Raw genomic sequence first — 10,840 nt, forward strand, 5'->3', positions numbered from 1 at the left:
AACCATGCCGTGTCCTCTGGGATTTGTCCATCCCTGGAGAGACTACACAGTCCCAGGCCAGCAGGGCAGCAAAGAGGGCGGGTATTTGCTGGGGTGCAGACACACAGTGGACATCCTGACAGGGGGTGCCTGCATATGTCCCTCATGGTGCAGGAAGAAGCTAAGGGTGGAGGGAGCAAGAGGGTGAGCTGGGGGCTGGGAACCAGTGGCTGCCCTCCCTGCATTGCCACATCACCGTGGAACTATGAGGACTCCAAAAATTCTACATTCCTCCTGGCCTTCTGGGGCCTTCTGAGTGGCCAAGGTAGGAGGAGAGAACACTCACCATCTGTTAACATTTTACTGAACACTTTGTTAACTTGATATTTAATTTTTTTTTAAAGATTTCATTTATTTATTCGACAGAGATAGAGACAGCCAGCGAGAGAGGGAACACAAGCAGGGGGAGTGGGAGAGGAAGAAGCAGGCTTCCAGCGGAGGAGCCTGATGTGGGGCTCGATCCCAACACCGGGATCACGCCCTGAGCCGAAGGCAGACGCTTAACCGCTGTGCCACCCAGGCGCCCCTTGATATTTAATTTTAAAGACTGAACCTCCATTTGTACTCTTGCCCTGGCCCCTCAAATATCAGGGGTGAGCCTGCCCCTAGTTCCCTTTCTCTTCTCAGAGTCTTCTTGTCCCACACACCCCAAGGCCCCTGTGGCCTTATTCCCTATTCCACCCTTGCCAGGAATGTTGGATCCTCACTGAGCTCTTTTTAGGAACCCCCCACCATGAAGGGCATTCCACAGGTTTCTGTGTTTTCGGCAGCTCCAGGGCAGATGCTGCTCTGCTTTCCGGCTAAGTTGCCTGCTTGTTCCCTGTGATTTTTCTGACCCAGCCACGCAGGAACCCAGGCCTCAGTACCTCCAGCTGACACCGGTGGGAAACCCTCACATCAGCGAAGACTCCTGGTTACCCGCTGGGCAATCCAAGCTTAGGCAAAATGAGAAATGTATTGATTCATAGAATCCTGGGAAAAATGATGACCAAGGGCTTAAAAACCCCATCAGGACTGACCTATCCTCGTCCCCATGGTACTGCCTGTTCTCTCTTTCTCTGCAGACCAGTTCTGTCCACGTTGCAGGAAACAGGGCCACAACAGTCTCTGGGTTTAATTTGTAGCTTTAATTCCACAGAGAGACCGACTTCAAGTTCTCTTGGGTTCCAAGTCTCAAATCCCTAGCAAAGGGACTTGCTGATGTATCTTGGGTCAGCACTTACCTTGGCTCAAACCAAGTAAGGGCTGGTTCCTTTAGAAAGTAAAGGACTGGTTCCTTTAGAAATGGCTGGTCTCTTAGAGCCATGGTGATGCAAAGGCCCTGCTGTCCCCTGAAGAGGAGGGGGCTGGGTACACAAACAATCCTTTGCATGTTTCTGAAAGCTAGACAGTTGATTCCCACTGCCTCAGGCTATCAAACTATGCCTCTCTGCCTGCCTTTTCCTTCTCCTTCGCTCCCTCCCTTCCTCCCTCCTTCCTTCCCCTCTTCCTGACATGGGTTTAAATCCTGAGTTTTCTCCTTGCTACTGAATCCAGGCTCCAGAGGCGCAGGCAGGACCTGCTCGCAGCTCTGTTCCCAGCTTGCTGATGGCCCAGAGCATATTATTACTCTATCCCTTAAGCCTTAATATCCTCAGCTGCTAAAAAGGGAAGGGGGAGCAGTTTGCTCCCCACACAGGTTTTGTCCTTCTGTTTCTGAATCTTTGAGCCTCCTAAGCAACCAACCTACCTTGGCCAGACCCCCTTTCCCACCCTACTTTATGTAAACCTTTAAAACACCGGATCTCTCCCTATTTTAATGAAGTACTCATTTTTAATCCTTTATTTTTGGACCATAACATTTAGAGTTTAATCCTCGGGGTTCTAGCCTGCCTACTTGGTACTATTTTAAATTGAGAGCTCTGCATTAATGCTGTTTTGCTGAGGGCAGTGTTCCCTCATTAACTAATCCCTTGAGGAAATAATGCCATTATATGAAGTCAGCGGCCTTCTAAACAAAACCCCTCTTGTAAATCATGACAAGCAGGGTTCCAGATACCTCCAGGTGCTACTTCCTATTGGTCTGGCCTTGCTGGAAGAAAATGGGGCAAAGCAGTGAAGAACATCGGACCTTTTTCTGACCCTTCCCACTCCACCTCTGCAGCCAGAATCCTGCTTTCTCACCTGCCCGCTGCCCAACACAGCAGGAGCAGGGACAAGTGCAGCCATTACCTGCAGGGCCTTGCAAAAATAAGTCTGGGTAATGTTGGATTAAAGACCGTTCAGCGGGTTTGTTTACCTCTGACCCCATCTGAAGCTAATCACCTCCCAAAGGCATCACCTCCTAGCACCACCACATGGCAGTTAAAGCTTCAGCATATGGATTTGGGGGTGTCACCAACACTCAGTCAATAACAGAGAGTAACTTGTTCAGGATCATAAGCAAGAAGGTGGAGAGCCACGTCTGGGAGTGACGTCTCCAGATTCCTCCATCTGTCCTCTTTCCCTTGTACATAAAGGACAGCATGGGGCATCATGGACTACCAAGTGGGGAGAATGTGCTGGGCAGCTCGTGGGAAGGATGAGACCGGATAGCATGTGAGATACTGATGATGCCCCGCCAACAACCCCTTCTTCTGGTGAGAGCCCAGGGGGAGACACGCAACAAGGAACAACAGAAGATGGAAGCAAGTGCCATCTTATTGCTAGCTGGGATGCCCAGTAGACCTTTGGTTGGACTGCTCCAGGAAGCTGAGCTGAGGCTTATGACAGCTCAGAGCCTGAGCAGGTCTTTCCTTCTCCTATCCAAATCGTACCACTGGACTTTGGTGAGCTGAAGACTCTGGTGTGAGTTGACCCACCATGAGTTGTGAAGCCCTGTTGGGATCCCCGTCTCTCACCAGTGGTATTTGAGTGATGGCACTGTCTTCTCTCCTCTGTTGGGGACAACCCAGAGTAGCGCCACTTGGCCAAGCCTTGGAGCACAATTTGTTTGCCTTCCTGGGATGCTCTGGTAGAAAGCAGGGGCCCATCAAAGAGGAACCACAGTCTTTTCTCCACTCCAGGGGCTCAGGGGAGGCTGGCTACAGCTCCTAGAGGTTTGACAGGCAGCCTCTGAGATTCAAGACAGGGGCAGGATCATTCTTCTAGACCCCGGAAACCACTCTGTCCTACCTGAATCCTGACCATGCCCAGACCCTTCCCCGAGATCAGCCTCTACCCTCCACCCCTCATAACACCCCCTGCCCTTTCTGATCAGGTTAAACCTGGGCCTGTTCTCTCCCCGCCCTCAGTTCCAAGATCACAAAGAGAACATTCTATAGTTCAGATGCTAGTCTGAAATAATTTGGCCAGTTTGATAGATCACGCCTGCTCCTCCCTCCCATTCCGAGACACACTTTCTAGGCTTCCCTTTCTCTTCTGCCTCCTGTTGTGGTGACGCTCATGAAGAAAGATGTCATTTCCATGCCTCTTTACAATCATCAGAGGTATTACTAAAGGCTTACAAATCTTAATTACTGGCTTGATATTCCTACCCAACAACAAAGCAAGCACATTTTATTTGGGAGATTTCTCTCTGGTGAAACACAGGAAAACACTGCAAGAAAGACAGGCACTATTTCTTCTTGTCCACTGTGGGGCACAGTAGTGGGCTGAACAATGGCCACCCAGACCTAGCAAGTTCCCATCCCCAGAACCTGTGAATGTGATCTTACTGGGAAGTGGGTCTTTGTAGAGGTGATTAACCTCAGTATCATGACAGGGGAGATGACCCTGGATTATTTGGGTGCGCCCTGAATGCCATCCCAAGTGTCCTTGTAAGAGAGGCAAAGGAGAGAACATGGGGGAAAGGTGACCATGGGGAGAAGGTGACATGAAAAAGAGAGATGAGGTCGCACGCCAATGGACACTTGGAGCCACCAGAAGCTGGGATAGGAAAAGAGGGATGCTCCCCCCAGAGCTCTCTGTGAGAGGGGAACCCTGCCACCAACTTGATTTCAGACCTCTGGCCTCCCGACCCATGAGAGAGGAGCGAGGAATGGAGAGCAGTGAGTGCTACAGAGCTGCCAGAGGAGATGAGGCCCAAAAGGTCACTAGCCTTAGCCCCAGAAAGTTCACTGGTGATTTCTGAGAGCAGAGCAGTTGGAGTGAATGGATGTAAAGAAACAATGCACAGGGTGTTTGCAGAACACTCCCCCACATGTAAACTTAGGAGAACGAGCAGTAAACCAGAACCCTAAATCACTTCCAGTGCCTGCACGTCCTTGGTCCCACTGAGTAAACTGGCCCTGGAAATCAGAACCACCTGTTTCAGCCACCGGCATGGAACCCAGAAAGAACCCCCAGGAGTCCTGGGTCCTCCCTTCTGTCCATCTGGTGTCACCCAGGTCTCGCCCCATTGCCTCCACCTGTTTCCTACCTGGGACCCTTCCGAATTTCAACTGCAGCCAAGAACTGACTTTCCCCTCTTTCCCATGCGATCCAGAGTTTTAGCCAAGAGTGGATTTCAAACTCCATCCCTTACAGACACTGTCAAGTCTCATGACCCAAAGATCTCTTTGGAATACCGGGCCGGAAATAGAAATCCACATGTGTCCAATCCTGCTTTTGGTTTGTCTCGTGGGGGCAGGCAGAGGGCATGCAGGGGGCAGGGGGCTGCCACTGGCCCCCGGAAACAAGTCTGCAGAGGGGTCTTGCAGGCCCTTGGGACCGACTCCAGGCTGAAGTCTACGCAGATCATCGTGTTCCTGACAGGGTGCATCCTTTCTTACGGAAGGTAATAAATCCTCACTTCCTCATAGGAGGAGAGGTCAGGCCAGTTTGGGCAACCAGGGAGAGCAGTCTGAGGCTATCCTCCTGTAGCTGTCTGGGGAAGCCGGGGCTTGTGGAAGAGGGTCCCTGAGACCGTGATCAGCCTCCCCTCAGAGAAGGGGTTGATGCGGAAGTGTTGGAACAGGATTGTGGCTTCCCCTGGGGAGAAGGAGTGACTCCCAGGGACCCTGTGCGCCCCTACCCGGATTCCCCCCACAGGCCCCCCAACCACCCACCCTTCACCCCGGCTCCGTGTGTGGCCCACTTGTGCTTCTACACCCAGAGCTTGGGGCACGGCCTCCGTGCTAACTGGCCATCTGTTTCGGCTCAGGCCGCCCCCCTGAGTGCCGCACCTGGCACCCCCCTGCTCACGGGCTCTCTGCCCGGGCTCTCGGCACAGTTCAAACGCAACACGCACAAAGGGGACTTCGGCTCTCCTCACCTCCCCCCTGTGCGGGCTCCATGTTGAGGAATGACGCCAAAGTCAGAGCCCTGGGACTCAGCCTGTCCCTGTCCCCACCGTTCATCGGGAGCCCACAGCACACCAGGGAGGAGAGGCGCTGAAGTGACAGAGGAGCGCGCTGAGGGCTCGGGGGAGGCGAGCCTTCTGGGGCAAACCACGGGCGCCGAGTTCAGAGAAGGGATCTGCGAACTGCATGGGTTATTCCTGATGATTTCTAGCGACAGGAAAGCTGTAAGAACGGCTTGCTTCCCTCTCAGCATCCCAGCCCATCCTTACTGCACACAACTTCAGGACGGGCAGGGATAGCTGGACTCCTGAGGCTGCCCTCCAAGCACGGAAGAATCACCTCCTGCCCACCTTCCTCCATGCCCCACGAGGGTGCTGTGTAGATGCTCTGGGCTGCGGAGAGCCCGGGGAACCCAGGTTAGGAGCTGGCAGACCCTGCGGCTCGCTGTGCCAAGCGTCCTGAGATGGGCTCCTCCCGCCACGCCGCCCAGGGCTTGAATGGAAGGTGATGCTCTTACAGAGCTCTCCTGTGGGCACAGTTTGGGCCCCAGGAGGGCGCCCATCACAAGTGCCCCCTCCCGCCCTGACCCCTGGACACAGGTGCGGGTCAGCACGGTCTGCTGGGGGACTTCGCACCCTGCCCAGGAAGCAGGCGTGCATCCAGGAGGCAGGGCAGACATCAGCAAGGACAGAGGAGAGGCGTGCTGGGCTCATGCCAGTCCCGACGTTCTGGAAGCCCAGTCGCCCCAGGTTATTCACACACTGGTTTTGCAGTGCTCTTTAATTACATGTAATCATTCTTCCTGTAAATTCCCTCTTTGAACCAAAGTACTTGAAGTTGGGTGTCTCACACTTGACAGCAGAGAGACCTGACTAGTACAGCAAAGGCAGGGCTTCCTCCTGAGGACGCAGGGCTCACGACCGCGACACATCAGCTGTGAGCGGAAAATGTAGGGACCAATTGCGTGCAGGACGCCTGTGTCCCACTGAAACACAACAATTGCAAAGTGGAGATCTGCTAGTCTAGGTCTGATTTTTGTAGCTGTTAAGCAGTAGGGCTGTTTACTCTTGGATGTGTCTTATCTACTAATATAAGAATGTTATGACCCTAATCATGAGATCACCCCTAAAGCTTTTATAAAGATGCAGTTGATCTAAGTGAATACAAGTACTGTCTAATTATTTGACTAATAAAGAACCAGCTTCTAATTCCTCAGAAAAGCTCTCCTTAGGCAAAACATTTATGAATAGTATTGCTGTAAAATGTCCAACATTCTCAATCAAAACTTACTTTACATCATTTAAAAAAGGGTTGGGCTGCTTATGATAACCAAAGGCAGTGTATAATCCTCGATTGCATCCTGGATCCAAAAAGTAGCTGTAAAGGACATTTAGGGGACAAGTGATCCTGATAATGCTATTGAGCCAACGAGTGGTTCTTGGGTGTGGCATTGGACTTGCGGTTTGGGAGGAGGACAAGGTCCCTATTCTGAGAAGGTATGTGGGGAAGAGAGAGGTGAGTGTTGCCATGACTGTAATATTTTACTAACTTCTCCAAATAAAAAGGTAGGGGTACTTAAAAAAAAATACAATGCTACTCTGGTATTTGTTGTTTTAAGGGAAAGGGATATTACTAAGGCAACTCTTTCAGAGGTTTTTCTTTTGTTTTGTTTTAAGTGGGCTCCATGCCCAGCATGGACCCCGCTATGGGGCTTGAACTCATGACTGTGAGATCAAGACCTGAACTGAGATCAAGAGCCAGATGCTTAACTGACTGAGCCACGCAGGCACACTCCTCTTTTAGATGTTTTTTTTATGCTAGTGAACAGGAAAATTCACAAATCCTGACAGTCACCACTTTTTGGGAATTGGGAAAATATTGTCCTCTGCTTATGGACTATGAAGTCATGGTTCCCAAGAGCCATTTTTTGGCACCATCTGGATTTAAAACCTTCCAAATCTGGAAGTGGTTAGCAAAGAGGTAGTCCTGGGCACCCAGCAATAATAAATAGGCTGAATTTCCGGTAACCCCACAGCAAGTGGTTGGTTCGCTGAGCAGGAAGACAGGCATGCTTCGACTGCCTGTGTCTACTTAAAAAGCCATGCTTTTTACAGAAAATATGAAAGGGAGGAAATTTAAAAATATTGCTGTGTTTGTGTGTGTGCAGTGATAGCAGTTGAGGAGTAAACCGTATATGCTGATGTTGGAGAAGAAAACCAGCAAAGAGGAAGTGACTCCCTCCTCTTGGTGCGGCAAGCCTTCTGGGTGCCTGCTCTGTGCCCCCATCACCAAACACTTCACGCATCTAAATTCCTTTTGTTTTCACAACCACTTTGTAGAGGGAGAAACGGGGCTTACAGAGGAAATTGGCAGGTCAATGCCAAAGCCATGCTGATTGTAAAAAGTGGAGCCAGAATGGAAACTCCAGTATGTTTGACTTAGAAGCTATGCAAACACTTAATTTATTATCCAGCACAATTCCCAACTGAGCCCGAGCCAGGACTGCGGATGGAGGGGATTGTTTCCCGATTCCCTCTACTTGGCTTGTTTGATTTTTAGTAATAAAAGACCAAAGTATCTAAAAGGAGCACATTTGTAGGAAATCTCTGGGATGGATAGAGCAGGCGTATAACATGCAGAGGTTGTTGGGGTGAGGGGTGGTGATGATGCAGGGAAGGGCCCCCTAAGAGCACTGGAGCAAATAACTCTTACCATTCATTCAGTTGCCGGCACGGGGGATCATTCTCAAGATGACTCAAACTTTAAGTGATGAAAACAGAAGCCAGTAAAATAATGTACACAGACCTATGGAAAAGCACAGCAACCATTTCACGTCAGTCCCCAAATTCCCCTAGTGCGAAGAGACAGGAGAGGTGTAAGGAAGTTGGGGAGCTATAAGTGAGAACTGAATATCCACAGCCCACGAGAAGAGGCTACATGCAGAAAAGATAAATGGATGAGCACATATCAGTTTACAGAACACAGTATCAATGCTGGGAAAATGAAACTTCAAATTCTTGGTGCTGAAGTATCAGTTATCACAGATGCTACACAAGCAATCAGCAGCTCAGGAGTTTCTGAGCTTGTATATTACACTCATCTGGGAACCGTGGAAAATCCTGATGCCCAGGTCCCATCCCAGACCAATTAAATCAGAACTTCTGCGCGTGGGTATATATATATATTTTAAGCCCCTGCAACACTGTAAGTTGCAACCAGTGTTGCAAATCACTGTTTCTAGGCCAGAGTTTAAGGGAAAGGCAAGCTTGGTTTTTGTTTTTTGTTTTGTTTTTTAATGAACAATTGCAAAGCCTCATAAAAGCATGATCAACAATTGCAATTGTCTAACAGAACTGATACTCATCTTGACTCTTTTTGATACACTGATATTTTGCTTAATCCCCTGCCCCCTCTCCTTTTCTGTCTCTTGACCAGGGTTGAAAATACTGGATTAAGGGTCTGTATGTGGTAAAGAAAAGTTCTGGTGTTTCATATAAGCATGAGTTTACAAAACTATATACAGCCTGGTGGGGGAAAAAACCAGCAAATTGTAAGATCGTTGAATTCAACAGAGAATTTCAAAAAACAGATTCCGAATCCTCTCATGAAGCATTTGCAATGATGACACAAGTGTATTTTGACAGTGCTAATACACCCCAGTGCGTGCTACCCTCTCTCACTCTACTGCCACAGAGAGAACACGGGCTTTGGAGTCAGTCAGACGTAAGCTCCGATCAACATTCCAACTTGGCCGGACTGTCTTCTGTCCCATTTCTCCACTTGAAAACTGGGAAGTACCCACCCCCTCAAAGGATAGAGAAGCCCGAGTAAGAGCACCTGGCAGAGCGCAGGGACACTCAGGGCTGGTTACGTGCCGATTGCCAACCTTCTCTTTCTGTATGATTTTGAAGTTCAGTCACTTTCCCTAGAGCGGATCTCAAGGGGCAGGGGTCATTTTGGGTTGTCACAACAGGGGCATCGCACCTAGTCGATGAGGGATGCTGTTGAACATTATACAAGGCACAGGGCAACCCCCACGACACAGTATTACCCATTCCCGAGTGTCAGTGGCTCTGAGGTTGAGAAGCCCTGCCACCAAAGAGTGCACAACATTAAAGACTCTGCCAAGGGTACGTGATGAAGCTTTGGATGAGGAAATGGGAGATTCGGGAAAGTTCGGAGATCCAAGAATCATAGTATACTTGGGGAGGGGGCTGAGGGAGGCACAGTTTGGACCCTTGGACGTGAAACTACATCCTTTTTTACCCCAAAAAGTGCTCTTTCCACTGTATCATAGTGCCACCTGTCCTTAAGTAGAGTAAGAATGGTGAAGGGACCCACACCATGCAGCAATTCTGAGAAAATAAAACTAGAGACTGGAACAGCTCATTATTCTAAAGCTTTCAAATATGTCACACATGCTCTTATTATTTACAAAACACATGCAAATACAGGCTCAAAAATTACTAATTTTGACTGGTTGTCTTTTAGGAAGTAGCCAAAGCTAGCGAAGCTAGACCACCAAGAGAAAACCAGAGCACATTTGCCAGAGTGAGCCGCAAGGGCACAGGGGACACTTCCCCCTCACCCTGGCCCCTGCAAGAGCTTCACCATGCCCAAACTCCTCCGTTCTTTGGGAAAGCGACTCTCTCTCTCAAAATATCATTGAACCAGGACTCCATCTCTCCAGAAAAGTATGACGTGGTTATTTTGTGCTGATTACATATAGATCTTCCCGCACAGCAAATACCGCAGGCAAGGCAACAGTCTGGGTACAAGTTGACAAGTGGTAATGTCAAAAAAGAAATATTGAACACTGCTGATAAAAGCGAGTCATTGGCAACAGCTGAAGTTTATTTTTTGGTCTTTCTAAAAGTAACTCTTGATTGTTATTTTTAAAAGAGCCATATTGTACTTTTTGATGAGAAATCAAGGACAATAAAGATCAAGTAAAAACTAGGGATTTTACCCACAAAAGTTCATCATTGCTCAGACTTAACCAACGTTCATGATGACCTAGACTCCGGAGGTCCATTACTGATTACTAAAGTCAGTAGATATTTTTATTTTATTGGTTTTAAGTTTTTATTTAAATTCCAGTTGGTTAACATACAGTGTAATACTGGTTTCTGGAGAATTTAGTGATTCATCACTTATATACAACGCCCAGTGCTCATCAGAACAAGTGCCCTCCTTAATGCCCATCCCCCACCTGCAGCAACCAGTTTCCCACGGTTAACTGTTTCCTGGTTTGTGTCTCTTTGTCTTATGTTCATCTGTTTTGTTTCTTAAATTCCACCTGTGAGTGAAGTCATGTGGTATTTGTCCTCCTCTGACTATTTCACTTAGGATAATACCCTCTAGCTCTATACACATTGTTGCTAATGGCAAGATTTCATTTTTTGATGGTTGAGTAATATTCCATTATATATACCACATCTTCTTTATCCATTCATCGGTCGATGAATGCTCGGGGTCTTTCCATAGTTTGGCTATTGTTGATGATGCTGCTATAAACATCGGGGTGCGTATATCTCTCC

The sequence above is a fragment of the Ailuropoda melanoleuca genome, chromosome 7 (genome assembly GCF_002007445.2).
Source record: "Ailuropoda melanoleuca isolate Jingjing chromosome 7, ASM200744v2, whole genome shotgun sequence".
NCBI classification, from domain to species: domain Eukaryota; kingdom Metazoa; phylum Chordata; class Mammalia; order Carnivora; family Ursidae; genus Ailuropoda; species Ailuropoda melanoleuca.